The 24,773-nt window shown below is 38.0% G+C and overlaps 1 protein-coding gene across 2 annotated transcripts in view; it reads right to left on the bottom strand.

The window, feature by feature from the left end:
• gcgra (glucagon receptor a) overlaps positions 1 to 24,057 on the bottom strand; it is a 45,071-nt gene extending 21,014 nt beyond the window's left edge. For both annotated transcript variants that reach the window (XM_075453753.1, XM_075453754.1), the window contains exon 1: positions 23,756 to 24,057. The gene's annotated coding sequence lies outside the window, so the exon portion shown is untranslated. The remainder of the gene's footprint in view (positions 1 to 23,755) is intronic.
• Between the last annotated feature and the right edge of the window lie 716 nt (positions 24,058 to 24,773).

Raw genomic sequence — 24,773 nt, 5'->3', positions numbered from 1 at the left:
AACTAAACTGATCCCTGCAGGAGAGATTACGAAAGGAAGGAAAACAGAGAGATGATCTGCTGAAGTGTGAGAGTTAGACGGAGAAAAAAGTGTTTCCCAACCTGGCCTCTGACCCCATGGCTTTGTCCCAACAATAAATATACGAGCAGCCTTTACATAGTTGTGAGGTTGTCAGGCGAGATGAACTGTTGGGACTATAGATAAAGATTCAATCAAAATCATTTCAACCTCCATTAAATGATCTTTATGCACAGTTTCCTTTTATTATCAACAATTTACATCAGTCTGACTACACTGATATGGCACTTTTCTTTTCTTTTTTGTGTTTGCACCCAATGCTCCATAGCTGAAAACAACTCTCCTTAAAGTCAACACTTGTAACACTTGCTTGTAATTCTTAAACAAGCTAAATTCAAGAAGATTTGTGAAGATTCTCCCTAGAGACATCCTTTATGTGCGCATATCTGTCATCTTCATGATATCTTCTTGGATTTCTCCTCTGCAGGACAAGTGAAACATATTGACCATTTGGTGGCAGCTGAGTTGGGACTAATGGGCTATGGGTTATGGGTTTTTAAGGCTAATTAGGCTTGTACATGCAGCTGCTGTGATAGCCTGCTAGAGCTACAACTCTGAGCTCCCACTTAGCGCTTAACTCAGTCCGTTGTGGCATCAGATCATTCGAGGTCCACTGGAACATGTGTTGTTTTTTTTGTCCGACTAACTCCAGGAAATAACCTGCAGTTTTTCTTGCTTTTGCTGCACATCTGATTGATTTTAGCTGGGAGTTGCACAGACAGAGCCAGCGTTGACCTCTTGTCATGTTCAGGCCTGTTTCCTTAGGTTACTTCATCCCCCAACGAAAAATGTTCATCTCTATCTTGCTCCCATGCATCGAAGGAATAGGCAACTACTGGTTTGAATGATGCCTGCATGATCATTTATTCATATTTGTTTGAAAAGAGAAAATGCACTTAAAATCACAAGTGAATGACGCAAATGCCCCGAATGTCCCAAACAACATCAAAACTGCTCTGTGTTCAAGTGCATTTTGGATGGCTTGATAAAATGGCCGCTGACAATTACTATTGTTTGTTGGAGAGTACTTACCTTTCATTTGATTACACTGTACAGCAAATAATATTACAAAAGAGGAGTATACATGCATGAATGCGGGGCAGAAGAGACAGGCAAGGACTAAAAACAAACCTCTCTGAAAACACAACAGCCATCTAACTCAGAAAATGCCCCTGAGCAGCAATCTATCTTTTCCAACAGAAAGCAGCTTGTGGGACTTAAGGAAAAAGCCTCCTGCTTTATCCATTATAAACAACTTTGCTTGGCATTGATGAGCTTTGTGAGAATTCATAAAATATATATATATAAAAAAACACAATAGACATTAACCAAACTGCAAAAATGCAGCAAGATTCTTTCCAAGCTATATGCCATATATTCATACTTCGTGGTTCCCATGCTTTGCCTAAATCAGCCATGGTGGTGCATACATGCTCATACTTCAAGCCTGCAGATGCTAAATTAAGCATGACTGAGCTGGACGAGGGCTCGCCTATCTGATAAAAAGGTGAAGCAGAGTTCAGGGTAGATGAAGCGCCATGCTGTGACATGTTTTACTGCTTGCTAGCTTCAGTTTTATGGCCCACTAATCCACAAATGGTATCAAACGATTAGCCAGTTTGACATATCACATATTCCATTCAAATCATTTTAGTTTATGTAGTGCCAGTTCACAACAAAAGTCATCTCAGGACACTTTACAGAATAAAAATGTAACAGTTCTCTTTAGGACGGCACTTGCTGACAGTGGAGAGATAGAAACTTCATCTTAATAGGAAGAAACCTCCAGAACCAGACAGGAGAACAGCCAACTGCCTCGGCTGATTAAAAATGTGTGTCAGCATGACACATGCAATGAGAATAAGCACTGGGCAGGATTGCTAGGCAAGTAACCGCAGATAGCAAAATAAGGAACTGGCCTTTCCAATGTCCGCAACTCTTTGCAAATAAAGGAAGGATGGTTAATCAATGATTAGATCCAGGCTCCTCCGACCTACCTTCCATCTCTTAATGTCTCATGTTTCCCATTAATTACTGGAAAACTGTTTCATTGGTAAAAAAAAAAAAATATATATATATATAATATTTAAAGAAATTCCACAAATCATGCTTACAACTTCATATGAATGCAAGCATGGAGCCAGGACAAGTGTCACAGTCTTTTTGAGAAGGACGATGGATACATGAACTCCATGATGTCATTCAAAGCGAGGTCACATTTAGATCACTGTGACTCAACACATTCTTCCTGTTTACCAAATCACGTATCAGCTAATATGCTTTAAAAGCATATCAGTGCTTTTGTGTTATCTGAAAATATGGCACACACTGTACATTTACCAAAATTTACAAAAAAAAAAGACGCTTTTTGCATTAGTTGTATATGAGTGTAATTTCTAAAGTAAGGGTCATCCAGCAATATGATGATGAGGATGCTTTTCCTCAGCTGCCAAAGGGATATAGATGATCAGCAATCGTAAAAAAAAAAAAAAAAAGGAAGAAAATTCTTTTGTGTCAGTTTATGTGCTCACATCAAGTTTCATTAAAAATCATTATAGTCCCATATCAGAAATGTATGTATTTGTGTTGACAAAGATTAAATCTATACTTTGTGTGTGTGTTTGTAGCCCAGCATTACATTCAAAGTACTGTATTAGAATGGGAGATGTGGTTCATGTGTCAAGCTTGTTTGTTTAGTTGAACAGCCAGTAATCCAGGAAAAGGACATTTTGATGTGATAAATAAGTTCAGGTTAAGTTGTAATGCAATCAATGCAATCAAGTATGATGTTTTCCTAACCTTAACCAATGCCGTTTTTTAATACTTAACCGTGACCAACAGCATTGTAATACCCAACCATAATAACCATGTGATCTTTAATATCTAACCCTTACAATCTCAGTTTTAATACCTACCCTTGACCTTGAATGACCTGTTGAATCGTTTGATCTGTGTTTGATCTGTGGCTCCACTCTCCATCCCCTCATCAACCACCAATTGTGGAATTTGTGCCTTATTAAATGTGATGTTACAGTCAAAACATGACTATATGACAAAATGCTGGGACACTGTTACTCTGTTGAGTTATTTCTATGTTAAGTAGCGGGAAAAAACAGCGGAAATTGAGTCTGTCCAGACTCAAAAGATCAAATTTATGTGACTTTATTACCCTTTTTGTGTTGGTATTAAACATGCACACACAGTTAATAACTACCAGGTATTTAAACAACTTATTTTCCTTTGCCTATTCTCTCTGAGAAAATAAGACTGAAGATCACCCACAATGGGCCTGCCAGGTCCAGGCACAGGAGCCCAAGATGTAAGTGAATGCAGAGAAAGTCAAATAAATAATCTTAAAAATACACCAAGTGGCACAATTTATTACAAATAGGCACAAAATTACCACACTGAAATACAATATGACAGCAAAGAGATATCAAATTACCAGACTGAGAAATTAAATAAAGCAGAAATATGAAACAATAACACAAAAACACCACATTTAGATATAAAGAGAAACATTCAATTAAATCAAACTTAGTTCAAATCAGTGCAAAAATACTTTATTACTCTTCATCAATAACAAAAAGATTGAAAACTACACAAAATGATTTCAAATGCGAAACAACAACAACAAGATGCAAACTCACTTCAATGACACTCAAAACACCACAAAATTACCAAGAAGAGACACAAAATGGGCACCAAGTGACACCATAAAAAAAGCAGAAAGATAACCACAAAAGACACCTCAAACCAAAGGGAAATGTTTGTGAAAAGGAAGCTAAAATTAAACCCAACAAAGTTGCAAAAACGATGCCACACAAACACACCTAAACACAGTAGAGACTCAAACGTTAAACAAATGAATAGATTTAACTGTAAATGACTTTTATTTTTAAAAAGAGAAAGAAAACTTTCACTTTCAGTCTTTGCGTCTTCGCTATCTGGTTCATAAAAGCCACGACCTCAGGATGGTCATTGCCTAATTTGGTCGGTCTGTCAGTTTACTACTGGGCCTGTTGGATTTGTTCTCGGATAAGACATGCAGGGCTCATTCTCTAACTGCTGGTGATTCTCTGCTGAATAATGTTTGGAAAACGTGTCAAGGTTCGGCTCATCCTACATGTCTGACACAGACTTTTACACAAACTCTACATCTTGCCTTGTCCTTGCCTCACTGAGCATGCTCATTTTTGTAAAACAGGTCGCTAAATGAGTCTGGTTTCTGTGCAAAACTTAGTTATCCTGCTCTTCCAAGGAGGCTTCTACATAAATGTGTTCAAAAAGTGGACAGGACATTGTAGATCTTTGGATATACTAGTTAAATGTACCAGTTGGAAACCTTTCTGCTTTGTATCTCCAGTGAAAAAAAATCATTTTCAGTTATTTCACTATCCAGAATTACTGTAGTTTATAATCTATGCTGCTCTACAATAAATTAATAAAATACCAAATTTAACAGGATTTCATTGTGCCGTCTAACAGAAGATGACAAGGACAGTGAGATACGGGGGCAGTGTTAAGCGAATACACAAAAGAAAGCAGTTGTTCTCATTCAGCAGCTGTGTTGTGGTTCACCTCTGAACTGCTCAAACTGTTTGTCACTGAACCTGTCACAATGTGGGATTGCAGGTCAGAGTGTCGTCCATCTTTGACGTGAGGATACACGCACAAAGCGTGGAACTCACCGGCTAGATACACCAAGCTTCTTTTGTGTGCTGGTTATTTACATATTGTGCCAAATGTTTCCGATTCAGAGGCCGCATACGATGAATGTAGGCGTGAAACAATGAAAAACTGTTGTGTAACACCAAAGATGTACCTGTATTGTGCGTGAGTAAGTACGAGGCTTTTCTGTGCTCCACATGAGCGTCTGTGTGGGAAGTCTTTGGCTGGAAGCTGCTTTGTATCTTCTTTCATCGGGAATGTTGGACCTACAAACCAGAGCTGCTGTGAAGCAACAGCAACCCTGCAGGGACCCTTTGATCATCATCTTCCATGTTCAACACCCTGCATTGTTTCTCTCCTATTTCTTTCCCAACTCGTTTCAGATCACAGCAAGTGTCTGCTAAAACACTAAACTGAGTTTAATTGTTTTTTAACTCACCGTCAATCCTTTGTGCTAAACATGGTGTAAATCACTGGGATGAACAGTAATTCTCTAAATCAATCAGTCTTTCCCTCCTGTCACTTGTATTGTCTGAAAACATACATACTCTCCCCAAAGCTTGCTCCTAACCAATGCTAAACAACCTAAAAAAGCTAGTCTAAGCATAAAAGGAAAATGTGTTCCTTTCTGTCAGTTTAACATCACAAACCGTCAGCTGTGGGCTCAAATTAGAGTCAACGGGATTTGGAGCTTGTAAATTATTGTTCACAAATGATGACAGCGTTTGTATTTGTAAATAAAGCTTTGGCACCCTGTCAAATAAATCTGCAGATAATTACAATTACTTTGTGTACTTTCACATATTTTTTTTGTGTACAAATCTTTTCAAATGAGCAAACTTGAATTTCTCTGGTAGATTTGCATTGGCAAAGCTTGATTTCTAATTACAAACTCTGGAATTATTTTTTAACACTAAGTCACAAGCCCAAAATCTTATTTACTCTAATTTCAGTCTGTAGTCAGCATCTTATTTCACTTGATATATAGCTCCAATAAGAGACTGTTCTGCCCATGCACAATTGCATTACTTTCCTTCTGGGGGGACCAATTTAGTGGTGAAACCAAGATTGTGCTCCACATCACAATACTGTCAAGACTGCCATTACAAAAGCACACTGATTTTAAACAGAGGATTATACTGATCGCAAGCCAGGCCAATCGCTCTCCCTGATAGTGTGAAGTTTCCAAACATGCTGTCGCTCTTAACCACAAAATGAACAAGGGTTAGTTTCCAGAGATTACAAACCTGCTTTTGAGATAAAAGTATGATTACAGCACAACAGTGCAGTCAGTTTCAGCAAATAACAGGAATACAGAATGGAGACACTGTTTGCGGTCTCGGCTCGGCAAGAATATTGCTGTGCACACTTAAAACATTAGCTGTGTTAACTTTTTTGTGTCAGCCTGTTTACATGCCGGTATTCACTAACCTAACCAGCACAGAGGAAAGGAAGAGGATTTGAATAACTTTTTATGCTCTCCACATGCATGTAAATGGAGGCAGACAAAAACACTAGATAGTTAGATAGTGCACGTGTATTTAACTAAGTTGTAAGTTAGCATAGCTGGAGTCAAAGTCCTCATCTGATGGCAATTTTAAGTGTTTGCCAAAAGAAAAGTCAGAGTATTCACCCGTGAGTGTAAACTGAGAGCTCTGACAGACCCTCTAAAGTACCTCATTTACATTTTGAGGTACTTGTACTCAAGGGTTTTTGTGGTATACATCTTTATGTTTAAAGACAATGTGGCAATCTCTTGACATTTAAACTGTTATGTTGGTGTGACAGTCATAAATACCAGTGGAATTTAGATTAGTTTTTAACTCGGGCTGCTGAGTAAACCACACTTGGATTAGAAGTGAGGTGGGGTTGCAGGATGGGATAGTCCTACACTTAAAAAGATACTGACAGGATATTAATATTTATTTCTTCATGCTAAACTCACCTGAACATTAAAGTGAGGGCAACTATGTAACCTGAACCAACTCAACTTCCAGCAAATGAAAGATCCAGTCAAAAGCAACCAGTGGGCAGCCTACTTCACAAGAAACATCGTACAAAGCACAGAACTAGAAAAGTGTTTCAGAGTTGTCTCTTGAGAATAAATTGGATGTGTCACAGTTATATATCAGTCTTAGACTGTCGTGCCAACTGAATTTAGAAACGGTGTAAACATGCGAACAGGGAACAGTGTGAGAGGTGAAGTGTAAGCTGTCAACACTTGGAAGTAATCATGACGAACCGAACAAACTCTTTCTGCTGTCTGTGAATGCAAAACAGTTCTTTAGTGCGACATTACCTTTGCCAAAACTAAGTGGTGAGAATATTCAGTCCACTGCGTTAACCTTTTTTCTTTAAAGGATGATTAACTGCAAGAAAAACCAGAGACATCCACAGAGGCTATTTTTACTCTGATACAATGAATGTCAGGATTAGCAGCACAAGAAGAACTTTTTTTTTGTAATGTGTGTTAGGGGCTGTCTTATAACACTCAGAGATGCAGTATGCAGTCCAACTTCACTTAGTTTGGAGACATGAGCAGCGGTTTGAAAAAAGCTGTTATGTGATCCATCGCCAGTCTTAGAAGACCAGATTTGGTAAGAAATAAACAAGTAAAACGATTTGAAAAAAAAGAGTAAAAAAATCATTTTCACATACACACTACTGAAAAAGAACAAAATGATTTACTGTACACCAGAAAAAGCAAAAGAAAAGTCATGGCAGGGACACAAATCAGTTCTGAAAACTTCAAAAGATTCTATGAAGAAATGATCCTGATCATTCTTATGCTAATGAGACTGCTCACTTTAGATGGTGAGTACTAATAGGGCCGACTAATGGCACCATGAGAAATACTACAAATAGAAAAGGGGAAATGAGGCTCCAGAACAAGACAAACAACAGAGATGAGACAGATAAACACAAGGAAAATACACAAAAAAATGTAAGTTTTTTTTTAACTTCCTTTTCCAGAAGAATTCCCAAGATTACCTCTAATTGCACATACAACCTTGTGAGGTGTATTTAAAACCATTACAGCCTTTTGTAAGGCCTTTGAATTGTTTAATGTTTATGGGGAAAACTCTAAATAGACTCATCAAGGATAAAACATGTCTCATCTGCTTTGTACCCACAAAGCTCTGTTGTATGTTGAACTTTCATGGATGCTGGCAGGCAGTGTTTATGTCCACTAATCCCCTGAGCTCCGCTATGCTGCACTGTCACTCTGCCATCAGCCTGGATTTTATCACACACTTGAGTCTGGGGAAGTATGTCATATAAGGTGGTAGAGCTACACAGCATTTTGAAACCCATACATAGCTACACTGAGTCTCTTAAACCTTATTTAGCAAGACAGTTCAGCTCAAAAGAGGAAATAAATCCATCATTTATGCAGGAGAAGCTGCCGGGGAAGAGGCCGCTCTTTGTGCTTAGAGGTTGCAAAGCAGAAACACAGTTTCAATATCTGAGGAGTGGCAATGGACTGCCATTAATATCCTTACCCAGGCTATTTATGGCACAAATGACATAAGATGAAGTAAACTGGGTGAAGTAGATGGTAAACACAGGCTGTACAGACGATGACTTCTGATTTTTTTTCTCCTTCATTTGAATTTTTTTTTATCTTAATCTAGTTGTGGTTTTTGCTTCCATAAACATACTGAACAGTTCCTCCTGTGTAGCAGAAGAGAGGAAAATTGGACTTCAGGGACATCACAGAATCCACATAGAAGCTTTTACCAGTCTCTAACAAACTATGCTAATTGAATAACTACAGTAATAGGGAGGATAAGACTGATACAAAAAGAATACCCCAGAGAGGCTGAACTAACATTACATTTGTCCATCTAACAAGTACCATCTGTGCAAGCAACACAGGCCCGATGTTTATTAGGAAAAAGTTCTTTAACACTAAACTCTATTGATATCCAAATTGATCTAAAATTAGTTATATCCTTGCAGTTTGAGAGAAATTACATTGACATGATAAACTTAATACATGTTTATAGATTACATTCTAATCTACAAGCCCATTCCAAGAAACCCAACTGCTTTTAAATAATGGGTTTGCACGTGCATGATAGCTGCTTCTCAGTGTCCTACATCTATTTGGAGCACTGGTTGTGCACATCCTTAGAACATTTAACTAAATGTTCTGTTAGAACAATCAGCTGAATGCAAAGCTCCTCTATTATCACGATGTTTATTACTTACATTCTGCAAGTCCTGAAGTTCTCTGGTGTGCCCCCCAGTGGAATCTTACAGTGACATTTGTAATATACTGGCAGTTATAGGGAACAGTAATGGAGCAGGTTACTCGTGTAAGAGCGAAATGAAAACGCTACTGAAATTAGATATAACCTATAGTCGTCTTTGGCTTAACTGGCAGTATGATGGGAGTTAAATGGATTTGTGAGTCTTGTTTCATTATCGTGTTTGTTGATGATCATAAAAAATAAAATTACAGCCTGTTGCTGCTTTGAATCTTTCGGAAACAGCTGTGAATTATTGCTTTACTCACCAAGATTTTCCCAGCTGCTTACTTTCCAGCCTCCAGGCCACACCAATGATTCAGTCAGAGATATTAATGTACTGTATATGTGTGCTCGTGTGAGTTTCGCAGGTCTTTGTGAGTTTCCTCCAACCTGACAGTAATGTTATCCCCCAGTGGCGAAAAAGTGAATTATTGCAAGAACTGAAGAATTCATTATTGTTGTCATTAACAAAGCGCAGAATTGTGGCTCTGAAGATGAATTAATTATTACCAGAAGAATAAAATAGAAAGAGATCCAAAGTTGTGAGCCACAAGGCAAAATTTGTTGCTGGAGTAAATTGGGGGTGATTCGTCTCTATTTTTGCTCTCCACCCACAGCTCTTTTTCTTCACGACTCATCCGTGTTATTTCTCAGCATCTGTATCATGCTGAATCAAAATGAACACATTTTTACAAAACAGCATCTCTGCAACTGCATCTGGTCAGACATACCTGACACATTACACATCCACACACATATTGCACTTTATCAAGCTATCACCTCTCCAGAACAGGCGTGCACAATAATACACCCACATAAACACACTCTTGCGGCCGAATGATACACTTAGAGCCAAGAGCTCCTGAACAAAATTCCATTATGCCTGCATAGTGACTGCATAGAAGAATAGTAAAGATTCTTGATTCTTGATTCTAAGATCAGATGCTTAAACACTTCATTACGTAAACTTTGCTTTAATCGCTCTGTAATGCTTGCAGAATAAATTCTGTTTTTTTTTTTCATTTTTAGCCTCGTTCTTGGTCTGTTATATGCTCCATTTGATTACTCTTTAAAAAAAAAAAGTTACTTCATTGTCTACATAGTATGTGGTGGCAGGCGTTACGCAGCCATGGAAATCATTTTGTTCTCTAGAGATGCAGAATTACTCAGTCCTCAAGTATAATTTATTTTCCCACAAAGAGCTGTGAGTTCACTTGTCACAACTGACCCCACTTATGAATGATTATAGCTGCTCAAACAGACGGGGCTGCAGAAAGAGACATCATCTACAGACACAAACTAATGCACTGCGCTTGATATACACAGTAGGAAAAAGAGCTATTCTATAAAGTTGGTCTGTATGTTCCTAAACACCGGCCTGGATTGTTTTCCGTAATTTAATTAGGCAGACAAGACCTACAGCGTTATCAGTTCCCGTCTCTGTGCATCAGAGATGTAGTTTATAGGCTGTAAATGAACATGTCCTGCCCTTCATTTGTGAGAACTGACATGCACTGTGCAGCATCAACATCTTAGTAATCCATGAGAAAATATGATGCAAGGTAAACAAGATATCAAACTGTCACGCAACAACAAGCTGAAGGCTGAGAGAGCAAATGAAAGCGACTCAGTAACTGCTGAGGTAATATGAGTCAGGAGTGTTAGGAATAAATCCAGAATATCTTTGTGGTTCTCTATGTTGTCATAATATATGTATGCAGCTTCTCAGCAAGATGACACTCAGCTGTACATATTGTTTAAACTCACACATCGCAGGAGCCTGCGTTGGCTCTAAAGGTAATATTTGACTCTAACATCTGTTTTGATACTGAAGTTAAATATTATCATTCTTGTTTTTTTCCTTGGGGCAATCTTTGGCTCTCCTTGGCTTGGCCAAAGCTCCGTCCACAGTCTCAAATATGTTCCAAAATGCTCATTATCGGGGCAAAGAGGCAGGAATGCATCACCCATGTCCTTGCTTCCCTTCACTGGCTCCCGGTTTTGTTTTAAATAGATTTTTAAATCTTACTGCTCACCTTTTAAGCCTTAAATGCCTGAATGAATGAATTTATTGACCTGCAATGTGGAGGACCTCACCAATGAGAACTACTGATAGAGTTCTACTGATTATTCCCAGGTCAGTGTGTCAGGCCAGTAAATCAGTAGCTTCAAACCCATTCCTAAAACATTTCCCTCTGCAACAACCTTTGGAAATGTCTGATATATTTCATTTTCATGTGTGTTTCATGTGTATTTATTTGATCTTAGTCATCAAACTGATTTTACTTGTTCTGCTCCCATATTTGGCCCTATCATTTTTCTAGCCTTCTTTGGTTTAATTTCTTTTAGTCCTGATTTTGAAGGACTAATGAACATTGTTAAAACAAGTTATATATATATATATCTATATATATATAGATATATATATATAAAGTCACTTGAATCAGTCTTGAATCAGTCACTATTTATACAATAAATTTCAGGGCTGAAACAGATTACCAAGTACATTAATAATTTAATAGTTCACCAATTATTCTTCCACTGACTTCATGAACTACTGTTTATAGAACATCAACAAATAAAAAGATATTCTCTCAGTTAACAAACTAATCTTAGCATCACAAGTTAGGACTTTTATTTAACTTCAACAAAATTTCTAAACTTATCAATTCAAGACAAAGACAAAAATCTATCAAGCAAAATGATTTTTTGTGCCTTTTTGATAAGCATAAAAGATTTAAATACTAAAGAACTCCAGATTTTTGCACAAAAACTGTGCGAAGTGTTAAAAAAACCCCCATAAAATTCACACACTAAGCTTAATTCTCCCAGGAATATTTGTTAAATTACTACCTGAGAGTGAAGTTTAAAGCAAAATGCTTTTCATTTGGCCTTATGATAGAAACATTAGCTAGATTTACTGCTCTATCTCTTTTTTTCCTTTTTTTTCAGTTACAATAAACTCTTTTATAGAATTTCCTTAGTTTTCTTTTCACTATTGCTATTACATTTCTACCTGTGCTTGGGCCCTTTTTTCAGCAGCCTGTTGTTAAACGTTTGGGGGACTTTGTACAGCCAAAATAATCTGCATACACAATCTAATTACACAGCAAAAGAAATAAGCACACAAAAGTACAAATGCACACACAAATGCACCAATTCTGTCACTTCTAACCTTACAAGCAAATTTCACCAACCACAAATTTTTGAATCCAAAGATAACTAGGTCTGTCTTCATAAGTGTCTCATTCAAGAATTTCCTGTTGACAAAAAAAACAGAAAACCAAAAGCAGTGGCCACGCCACAGTTTCACCGCTGTGAATCATGTGAGTTACAGCATATTTAGATAAATGTTACAACATGTTGTGGTGATGACGTATCAGACTGTAAACAATCATGCACCAAAAAAGTAAGGGAGATTGAATCTAAAACATGCATTGGCCGTGAAGGGATAAAGCGTGTCACTGTCTTGAGCTTCAAAAGACCTTCTGTAGTACTCAGACCTTTAGAGAGCTTAATTAGTGCTTTAGAGCAGCAAAGTGTTTCTGTTTTTATAAATATCTGATGTGTTTAGTCTATGACAACTTGACTTAGAGAAGAAAGGTGTGCAAATGTAATGGCAACTCTTTAAAGAGGATGAGGCATGACAGGAGACGGCAGCGCAGCGGAGATGTGAATCATGGCAGTAGAGACAAGAAGCCACAGAAGTCAGTCAGCCGCCAACAGGTGAGGCAGTCATGACAGAAAAATAAAAGCCGGGGCTTTGCTCATTTCTGCCAGCTTGTATACAGGCAGCACATATTAGATGGTTTAACTGAGAGGAATTCTCAGAGCTGTCCTTCACATAAATCCTCCCTGGAAGATACAGCGTTCAAAAACACAAAAGAGACATTCAATTCCACTTCAGAACCACCCAGGCGAGATGATCTTTTACCTTCAGTACTCTAAACAACATTTTTGTGAAAAAAAAACTGAACGTAAAATATCAGTTTGGATGGGGCTCAGACAGATTTATTGCGTGTCCACAGTAAATGCCTCCAAACTCTTTACAAGTGTTTTGTGGACGTTGACGTAAGCATGTGACCAGTTTTAAAGACAAACGTAGATCATGTAGTAATTTTAGAGCCTTGAATTAATATTTTGGGTTGTGGAGAAACATAGTTATTCTGGCCCAAGGCTGCCTTGAAGCAAATATAGATATCTCCACACTTTGACAAAGTTGTATCTCCACTTTTTATCTTCTAAAAGAGCTGACCTAAACAACTAATGTCAGGTTTCTGTTAAAACAGCTCTTATTCAGGTAAATTTTTCCTGCAAGGCTTGACATTAACATCGACTCAGTGCTGACAGAGAACTCAATAACGTATTAGGGAAAAAAGCTTTTAATTTGATGCGATAGTTTTGTCACAAGCAGTAGCCCACTGTAGCAGCCCTGGTGACAGAAAGGTGTGTGTTTATGTGTGTGTCACCCCCCCCCTTTTCAAAATGATGAGACAATATTTCAGTGTCTGTCAACATTGATTAAATTACTTAAACCAACATAAACAACTTTCTTTTTGTAAAAGCCCGCACCAACTTCTTTGTGTGTGAGTGTGTTGCATGTGGTCATTGGTCAATGTCTCTGGCTGTGTACACAGCATGTGGAGGCCTATGTCCAGCCCCCTGGGTCACTAACGCACTGGCATCAGCAGTCTCTTTGGTGACGCAGGAGGGCATGTTGTTTTTCAACTCCTGCTAACTATCCCTGCCAGTGAGAACTGAAGAGAAAGGCTTCATTCATTGAAAGGTAGCTCAGACAAAAAAATAATAATATTGCTGGAAGACATTACTCTGACATCGTCTGTAATTCAAATCCCTCAATTTACATCCAGTCCTCATTCCAAACCATTTACTCGTAACAGCACAACAACCAACAGCTCTGCAGCATTGCTCACAGCAGCAAGGACATTTAGGCTGAGTTCTTAAAACACACATGTTGCTCATAGCATTACAACATAAGCCTGTAAAAGGACAATTCTGGTGAACTTTGGGGAAACATTTACCTAATTACATCTACTATGAAACTGCTCTAAAAACAAAATTGCGATTCTTATTTACTTGAGTATTTCCATGTTTTAATACTTTGAATTTTGCATATCAAGTTTTTAAAATATAAGCAACGAAGTAAAGAGTTCATGAAATGTTTTATAATAGTTTGTTATAGATTAATGCATCGAAACAGTGAAAATTTTGATATGCACTGGTGTATTTTTTTTAAATCTTTTTTTATTAAATTCCACATTTACATCTTCTTAAATGTGTGGATTTGTTCTTTTTGCTTTTCAAAATTAAAAGAAGTAGGGGAGTTTGGATTAACTTTGCATTCAGATAATGTTTATTTTATTTATATGTCCAATATAAGAGACACAGGGGACATTTTTCTGCAGTAGCCAAATTTTACTGCTTTAGGTGGCGTTATTATCTAATATATCTTAAATTTCAGTATAGTAAAACTCTTCCCTGCACAATATTGATTTGTTGTATTTGCACAGTTTTACATGAATACTTCTACCACTGGCCCAATGAGCGTCCCTATCATGACCTTAACCTGACAGAGTGGTGCTGCAGACTGACTTTCCTCTGAAAGGACACTTTTTCTTTAAAGTTATTACAAATCCTGTTAAAAACTAACATTTTTGCTGAAATTTAAGTAACTGAGTGAACAATGGACTCCCAGAATTTCAGAATTCCAATGATCAAACTGTAATTTCTATGCCGACATGCATGTAAATCTGATATGCTTCATGTCATTCCAGCTTGTGTGAGCAGTGCAGCAACAATAATAAATGCAGCAGACACACACATTTTAAACGCACTGACTCATGTTTTGCTGGTGGGAATTTCTCTGTTAAACCCTCTATTTTATGCACTTAAATGGACAAACCGCCCCCTGAATGGATTTCTTACCAAGACATAAATGAGGAAATCCTCACCACACAGGTTATGGTCAAAGTAACAAAATTATTCATCGTACAATCCAAAAAATTTTTTTATAATTTTTATACTTTATTTTTTGTTAAAATTAAAAACTGAACATAATGTATGAATAAGTGAAATGGTAGGTTTGGTTGGTTAGCCTTACCTTAGATTTTCTGTTGTTGCCAATAATCATCATTTAGTTTTATTGCTATTACTGAAACTTTTGAAATCACATGACACCTTTAAAGGTCACCTGACCAGATCTGGTTTAGTTAACAATACCATGATAGTATTCAATGCGTATAACTTTTTGTGCATCGTGATGAAGAAAAAGATATATTGCTCCCAGTGGTGGAGGTACAGAACTCCTCTGGGTTCTGTGTGCTACAGTGGCTCATCATGCTTGAAATGCATTCAGTTAGGGAAAGTGCATCTTTTTTCAACTTCACATATGTTGCTCCCACTTTTCACAGCTCATTTCTTCTTATAAATTCCTCCTTGAGGACAAGAAAGCCGAGACTCCTGCTGTGGTTTGCTTATTTTTGAGGGAAGCTGGGCACACATTCGGATTTAGGACAATCAGCCACACAAGAATCAACGGCTCTGTTGGATGCAAAAGTGAAAACAAATACCCTACAGTCATGATCCATTCCATTAGCACTGCTTTTATTTAAAAAGGGATATAGAGCTTCCCTGACATGAAAACCCGTAAAGGCAGTTTATGTTTCATCAAACTTCCGCAACAATCTCCTTTAATTTACACTGATGTGAAAAGAATCGTGCAAAACAGTAAAAAAAAAAAAGGGGGCAAAAATAGCAGCCATTATGAAGCAACAACACCTTTAAATGGTTAGTGGGCCTGAATGTACAGATCACTTGTTTGTGGATGGAGAAACATTGTTATGTGGATGGTGTACGACCAAAGCTCATGGCAAAGGCATTGTTTTGACACATTTCCAGCTGAGTAGTCACTGAGATAAAGTGACTGTAGCCTGTGCTCTGTATTGTGATAATAGGCTGTGTTGGGAGAGCAAAAGGCACCGCACTTGACCCTAGACCCACACAGACTGTGAGGAAATTTGGATATATTTAGCATCTAACAAATGAAGATCTGTACAAACAGAAAATGGCTCAATAGCTCTGCCCCATCCAGGATTTCTAAAGCTTTTCAAAGAAAACGATAGCATTTTTGTGTTGTTTGATCTTTTGAAATCCTTTGCTGCAACTCTGCTTGTATTGATCCCTATAAGAGTATTTTTGCTCCTGTCTCTAAGCTCATATCTTCCCTACAGAGCAAGACATGAGCTTGACATGAATAGAACTCCCAGCTTTCAAACTATAGCAAATCTGATTCTCAAGGTGACCAGTAGTGTCACCTTGTGGAGGAGCCTTGTGCACATCAGTCAACACTGGAGCGTGTAGGTTGGTCATTAGTAGGTAATCACATAAGCCACACTCAGCCTTATTGTGTGATTCATCTTCAAGCCAGACAGCCAAAGTGATGTGCTTCCATCATCACAACCCACTGACTTCTCCCTGGGCAGCATGACTTATCTGACTCCTCAGAGATCATTCCAGTCATGACCTGTGTAGTGTGAGGTTACATATCACAGTCCATCTCTAAGCTCTGATTGAAACTAATGAGCATGTTGATTTTTTTGTGGAACGTTATTTACCAGAGACCCAAAGAAGTTAGGCTACGCATTAACATATGTGAGAGAGTACTGAAATATGCATCACGAAATGTAAAATATGACACAAAAGACCCAGAACTGCTGAGCAGCTACAATCCTAAACCAGGAAAGAATGGGACAACATTGCTCTCTCAGACATTCAGCAAATTGGTCTCCTCAGCTTCAAGACGTTTACAAACTGAAGATTAGCTCATATTTTTCATGAAACAGTAAAATGAAAGGTTTTTTATTAATAAAATAGTGGTTTGTGACGCTTGCAAAACATTGTTTTTAGTTTTAATTTACATTTTAAACCGAATCACACCTTTAAAGTTAGGGTTGAATAACAACTTGTATTGGGCTTGTGTGAAATTGTAAAAAAGTCAATAAAGAACATAAATGACTTGATTTTTCTCTTGATTTGAATTGCAGTGTTCAGTTATTATTGGAAAATCTGTTGCTTTGAATTTTAACAGTCTGGTCATTGTCACTATGAGACCCATGAAAGAGAGGCCTCTGACACTATGCAGGAGCTGCCAGTGACTCTGCAGATGTCGAAATAACAACATTTACATCCAGTGGAAATATGTGCTAACTAGCTAAATCTGCTAGTTTCTCCAAGGGAATTAAAAACAGCACAATGTTTGAAATGTTGTAAAGGGAAGATGTCACAAAGACTGACACCTTCAAATCTAAGTTGTCATCCACCCACAGGCCAGACTAACACATTAGATCTAAAATAAGTTAACCCCCCTGAAAAGATCATTTAGCCCTAACATGTTTTAGATTAATGAACAGGATTTCCTGTTAAACGGTACATTACATAAAAAAGACATTATTAATATTAAAAGTAAGCAAGCTTTCATTTAAAACATTGGATAAATTAATCTCTTGACCTGCCTTAATACCATAAACACCAAACACCAGCCTTTGAACCTCTCAAGGGATTCTTAAATGTTCAAACTATCCCTTGTGGCACCTTCGTGAACTGACTCAGTGAAGTTAGGAAGAACGTGATTCCAGTGTTTCAGAGCCTGGCTAATATCCAAAAGGAATGCGGTCAATCTCCGTGCTGTGAAGCTGAAATGGCAAAGCTCTTAGAGAACCAAAGAAATGGTGCTGGTGAAATATGTTAATAGGTTTCTTATGTTCAGTGTTTGTGAGAGTGGAAAACGTATGACCCGATGATTTCTGTGGCAAGGCACATAGGCGCAATTTGAATATATTAAACAACTGTAAAAAACACTTTTTAAACTTTTTTCTATTTTCGTTGTTGTTGTTGGAAGCAGCAAAAGCCCTCATCATGTTTGGCCAACAATGCTGAAACATTTGTCAGTCTACTTGAAGGGGTGCGTTTGCCCTGTCAGATTGATTAATCTTTCCATTTTCCAACTGCAGAATGGACAACATCGAAACATTGTCTTGATTTGTTCAACAGGGCAGGAAGGTAAGATGTTGGCAGTCGCCCAGACCAGAGTAAGTGATAGAATGTGCTGCACTCATTATCTGATACTGGTCTTGGTAGTGAACAGAGAACACAGAGAAAATGGCCACAGACACTACCCAGAGACCAAATCAGCAGAACATGGCTCAGATGGGCAAAGAGGGAAAATGCTTCCAGCCAAGACATTAGGTGTGCACATGTCTGCAAAGGAAACAAGAACACAGCCAACTCGTTTGAAGAAAACAAAGATCACAATCAAAATTTTACCCTTGATTCTCTGATGTTTTTTAAGCAAATAATTAATTACAGGTAAAAAGCGTGTTACAAAGAAGTATCATCACATAGAGTGATTGGCATACTACTGGGTGCACTTGGGAAAAATGAATAAACCAAGCACATGTTTTAAAGTTGTAAAGCAAAATCCCCCATCACATAGTGACTTGAAGCAATGTGGGAGTCAATGTAAATTCGATAAGAAGAGGCAGTTTCCTGCAACTAATGGGAAGGAACTGGTTCTAATTTTGCCATTCAGTTGTGTACAAAAGCAATAAGCATCAGCACATACGTGCTCGTAAAAGAAAGTGACCGAAAGTTCACAGATTGTTCACTAGTGTATTCTCTGTGTGGTTGGGGCTGACAAATGTCAGTAAATGGCCAATTAGGTCAAGAAAGTCTTCTTTTTTTTTTTTTTGTAAAATCAGGACAAATTAAAGAGTAGCTCTATAATCTTAATCCTGGCCCATATTCGCCGTGTTGCCTTGATCTTTTGAGTCAATGGAATCAGGCCATTATTCAGCCAGAATAAGCAACCACAGGTGAATTAACAGGGCTCGTGGTAAAAAAGGGCTTGTTTTTTAGCACTCACGGGCTCCCATTTGTATGCACTTGAAGGTAAACAGAAATTAGCCAACTGGCAAAGCCGTTTTGCTGTTAAGGATCTCCATCAAGAATGATCGCCAGCTGCTCTTCTGCACATGCTTACATATGTGAGGACATGGATAGCTTTCCCTTTAATATGTGTTTGTACTGAAGAGATGGTAGAAAGCCAGAAAAAAAGAGGTTAAAGCCTTCAACCCAAAAATAAGAACACAAGATACTATGCAGACACACACTTACCACAGTAAGGGCTGTGGTGCCGATCTGCCGGTCTTGGTCTTTTCAGTGGAATTTGAGGAGGTGAAACACCATTACCAGGATAATGTTCATCAAATTAATATCTTGAGTTCCAATATTAGGATTATTCTTATTCATGGACAGATTTTCTAAATCTGGCATCAGCAGCGATAACTTGGCAGCAAAAGATTTCCTCCTCAGTTGGCAGCAGAGCAACAAGTCTAAGAACACCAACAGTTTCCCAAGGTTTAATGGTATTTCAGGACTTTCTTGTTGCCTTGTTACATTGTCCTTCTCATCTATTTGACCTCCTTCCTCATCTTCACTCTGATTCAGATTAATATAAAATGAAATGATCCATAGGGAAATCTACCATTGTATGTAACCCCTATGTTTTTTCAGAAAGTCAGTCTCAGCCTATAAACAAACTGTGTGGATGAAACATTGTGAGTATGCCAGTAACTAAGTTAGCTGTCAAACTCCCACGGAGATAATACAGTTAGCAAAATGGCAGTGCCAGGTGGCTAATTTCAGTCACATAGCAATATGAACCAACTTGTGTTGCATTGTTCCGATTTCATTTTGAAGCTCATGCAGGTAATTATGACATAAAATTATATTTTCTCTAGTTTAAACTCTAGTGGCTGTGATGACAGCAGGTGAAGTGTCAAAGTGTCGTCAATTAACGTAACAGTGGCGTTGTATATAGGCACTGACTATGATCTCTTTCAAGCCCTTTCCAAAACATTTTTGGACTTCACAGAAGACTTTGTGGCTTGTTAAAGAAATCATTTAAGAATGACATTTGCTCTGATGTGAAAACTGATGTGGGACCAGCAAATTTCCAATTTTTTGGTGATTTATTTTGGAGACATGCAACACCTTTCGTCACCTATAGGGATGCTAATTTGGAGGACATCCAAGTCATAGGGTATATAAACAAACGATATATAAGGTCACAAATCATCATGATGGCAAATTCTTGACATGACATTCTTGGCATGAAATTTTTTTTGAAATTATAGAATCAACTGTGTATCCCACTGGCAGCTGGGAAAGGTGCCAGCCCTCCCGTGACACTGGATAGGATTAAGCGGGTTTGGAAAATGAATGGATGGATGAACTACATTTTCACAAGGCAGTGAGCAAACTTCATACTCCCAGAGCTGTTAGTTATTGAGCTTTCTCTCATTTCAGAATCACTCTTAACGTTAGAATAAGACTCATTTGTTGAATTCCCAGGATAGTGCATTGGAGTGATGCCTGAATTTTTTTCTTTTTTGAGGATGGAAGTTGTATTAAATTTGTATGCAGTACAGTTTATTCCAAATTGTTGAGTTTATGCACAAACAAATGTGCACACACTGTGCGTGTGTGTTTGTTGACAAGGTGTTATGAGCGGAGAGGCACACGGCACAAAGTGGAGCTTGGCGGCAGTATCTCAACAGACTCTTATCACCCCCCCGTTACAGTCCAGAATGACAGCTCTTTGTAGTGGAGGCTATTCTTAGCCCACCTCTGTCCATTGTGGGGGTCCAATTGAACTGGAGCCCCTTGCGCCACACTAGACAATCTCTGGTCCCTTGATGTGAGATTACACACACACCTCCACTAGAGATCATCGAGCTGAGGATTTCCTTATCTCATTAGTTCTGTCTCTTCTCTTTGCTCAAACTTTGTCTTTTTAAGATTCCGACAGAAAAGACAGAAGACAATATTTCTATAATTTTGTCTTTTGTCTCACTCCCTATCTTTCCCTACAAGTTTTTTTTCCCTTGATACAGCCAAGAAGAGAGCAAAAAGGAGAAGATCAAGAAACAAGCATAGCCCTTGTTCTTCTCTCTTCTCGGTTATCCAGCTCACTCTCACTGGTTGTCATCTTGCTAAAGGGCTCATAGTCCCAAAAACCGTGGAAGGCACACAGACTTATTCTGTTCACCTTGTTTTAACCTCAGTCTTGCAGAAGGTTCCTTATTTATGAGCAGTGTGCTGCCTTATACCATCATAGGTTGACCGAATGCTTTTTCAAGCGTTGGATGTAATAAATTGCATTTTGTTTCAAGAGTGAAATATTTAGAATATTCTAAAAAGAAACATAATTAAATTCCAGAACAATAGTTTCTGATATTAAGCAATGTGTCACTGACAGTGATGATTCTGCACACCTGAGTAAGCAGAATCAATTTATCTTTGCCATGTGCCGTCCATCTTCGATTTATGACTAAATGTTTTCACCATATTTTTTCAATAATCTAACAGCAGGGTGGGGCTTTTTTTCTTTTATGAATCCAACATAAATCAACTTCTTCTAAGAATTCTAACTGCCTTTTTTCATTTTTCAGTGATTTTCCAGTCCTGTTCTTAAAGATTTAAAGACTCCTTTCCTGAAAAAGCATTTGTTGCTGTCTTTAAGAAGAAATACTTATTTAAAGAAAAAGCACAAACTTGATAGTGACATGTCATTAAGTAAAAGATATTGTGCATGTAAATAAGCTACCTGTAGTCACCTCCCCTAAAACACACACACACAGACACACATACACCTCAGACAAATCCGTAACACATCGTTACTTGTCAGCAGTATTTCAAATTGTTTAACAAAGCTTTTCATGTGTTTTTATGGACAAAATAACTTTCCAAGAAAAGCAGTTTCCTATCACATGAAAACAAATCACAGCTGAGATCATATATACAGATGCAGTCTTTGTCAGTCTACAAAATTATACTTACAGAGAAAAAATCAAGTCATACAACCAAAGACTGAAAAAAAAAAGAATTGGTAGAAATAATTTTTTTTTCCTTGACAGACCTACGAATTCTTCATCTGAAAAGAGAGCTGAAAATAGCACTCACGCCTTTCAGCTTTTACCACCTGAGGCCAGATCACATTTTCAGCCATGAAACTGCCATTGCACAATGCGCTGCATGCATATGAGGTTCAAATATACCAACCAATGCAACCCCTGTCCTAGTATTATCATTCAGGCTATTCATTTAATGGAACTCACCACTGTGAAAAGCTCATCCAGCTGAATATACCACTGATTACTTTATGCAATGCAAAACTTCCCTGATGTGTCTTCTGTATGCATTAAATCACCTGCACCACCAACTAATGTGTGCCAATCACCACTAAAGTCAGCATACAGCAAGACATGACTCATTCACAGGGTACATCAGTTAGCATGACTCTGCTTCCTCACTAAGGAGCATTCGTCTCCATTGCATTACTCCCGTAGACGTGGTGCTAATGAATAGGCTATGTGTGTTTGTTTATGTGTTGTACATGTTTACCTGAGAATTTGCACAGTTATTACAAACACATGCAGAGTAAAGATGCTCGAGGGACTGAGGACCTGTTGTTTTGTTTTCTCACATACGTGATGCTGCTTAAGTGGGTCTTATTAGGATCAGAATTAGTCCTAGACAATTAAATCTCTGAACAAATACATTCATATTATGTGTTAAACTGCACACAAAGAGGCATTAGTGGAATTTTTTTTTTCTGCCTGGCATATAATGGCATTGTCTGATAAATAGAGCATGAAACTTCATTATGTCATGTTAATAACTTTTTTATAATTCTGTTTAGCATGCAGTTACATGGGCAAAGAACAATATCTCACAGCTATCCCAATGTCTGTTCACCCGTTTTGTTTTTCTTTCATTATTCTAAGCTGAATGAATCCATTGTAACAGTCTGAAGTTATTCAGTTCTCTCTCTTCACCTACGTTTGATGGATGCAATAAGAAAAAAAACTTTATCACCGAATGCAAGTTAGTGAATTGACAACATCTACAAACATTTTGGAGTTAAAACTGTTTAACTCTTTTCAATAAACGCTCTTTAGATTGTTTTTGGTTAAAAAAAAAAAAAATTAAAGTTTCTTCTTTGACATGACAGGAGTTTTAATATTCGTGTTACATGATTATTTTTTACTCCAAATTAAGGACTGCATGGAAGTGTACAGTACTACTGAAGTTTTTGTAAGGATAAAAAATATCAATAATGACAATTTAAACAGCTGTAACCGCTCCATACTCAGCCTGAACTAACCAGTCACAACTCTTATATGATTGATGAGCAGCTATTTTGTGACATGAAACACCTCATTCCTCTATTTGAGCACGTTCTTTTAACTACAGGCACGTGTGCGTTAGACACACCAGGCGGGAGACCAAGTCTCCAGATAAAACGTGGTTTAGATAACGCGACATTTGATCATTAAGCGGTACATGACATCCATTGCAGTTGGTGAAATTCAAGAAGCGTCTCTAGAAATGTACTAGCAATCTTGTCCCGACATGCGTTTCATGAAAGATAAATTCAATAAGCTGTCAGTGATGAATTACGTTAACTTTTCCTCATGTTGGTGCACAATATTAAACACCTCCTAATATGAGGTGAAGAGATTCTGCTCGCTTGAAGCATGTTTGAAAATATATAATCAGCCACATAATTATAATAATAATAATAATAATAATAATAATAATAATAATAATAATAATAATAATATTAACAATAAAATAATAATAAAAATTATAATAAAAATAACAGTTACCGTTGACAGAACGGAATTCCGCTGATTTCCCAAATTTGTCCGTCAGGGTTGCTCATCATCTGAGCAGTTTATTCCTTCTCAGTTCAAGCCGCTCCACTGTAATCCAACTTTTACCAAAAATTACGGCCTGCCTCGGAGAGAAGTTCCTTGTCCCGCCAGCGACTGCAAACAAGCTGCTTGTAGTTTTAAATAAAACTCCTGAAAGAGGAATAAAAGAAACAACACTAAAGTTATCGGCGTGGCTCTGCCCCTCTGTGTGTCGTTGGCACCGTTGACTGTGTTAGCTCGAGCCGCTCCGCTGCGCTCCTTGTACCCGAGTGACGTAAGAGGACGGGAGGAGGGTGGGGATATTGGATGGATGATCTGCAAAAGGTTTCTGACCAACGTGTTTTGTTAAAAGTTCAAAGTGGGTGGACGTCTATCTTGTGTAGGCATGTCCCTCGTGACTTTGTTTGATGAAGATATAGGAAACGTTTGAAACTGTGACAAATCTACTTTGAACTGCAGTACTGTGCAAATGTTTGGAGCCACAACGATTTATTGAATTGTAAAAAAAAAAAAAAAAAAAAAAAATGCAGCGTAAATGGACATCTACACGAGGCAAAAGCAGAGTTTGTACAACAGCCTTAACCCTCTCAGAGAAGCTTTCCAGTCATTCATTTTAGTGGACTTCAGGAAAAGTTCTCCCATCTTATTGAAGGATGTTCCAAAGCTCCTTTTTGAATGTTTGTTCCGTTCTCTGTCAAAATGATCCCACATTGTGTCATTAATGCAGATGTCTTGGCCCCGAGGAGAATGTATCACTCCACGAGAGTCCCACTGCCGCACATTCTCAGACCAGTTCTTGTCTCATTTGGCGTACCTCAGCCTTTTCCCTCGGTTGTCTTCCTGAGGAATGGCTTCTTGACAGCCATCTTTCCATGGAAACCATTTCTGATGAGGCTTCAGCCAACAGTCGATGGATCAACTGCAAGCTCATCTGGATCCTGAGGTCCTTGCAAGATTTCTTTTTCCTATT

This window comes from Odontesthes bonariensis, chromosome 21 (assembly GCF_027942865.1).
Source record: "Odontesthes bonariensis isolate fOdoBon6 chromosome 21, fOdoBon6.hap1, whole genome shotgun sequence".
Taxonomy (NCBI): Eukaryota; Metazoa; Chordata; class Actinopteri; order Atheriniformes; family Atherinopsidae; genus Odontesthes; species Odontesthes bonariensis.
The sequence above is the reverse complement of the archived record's forward strand: the minus strand, read 5'-3'. Positions and strand labels throughout refer to the sequence as shown.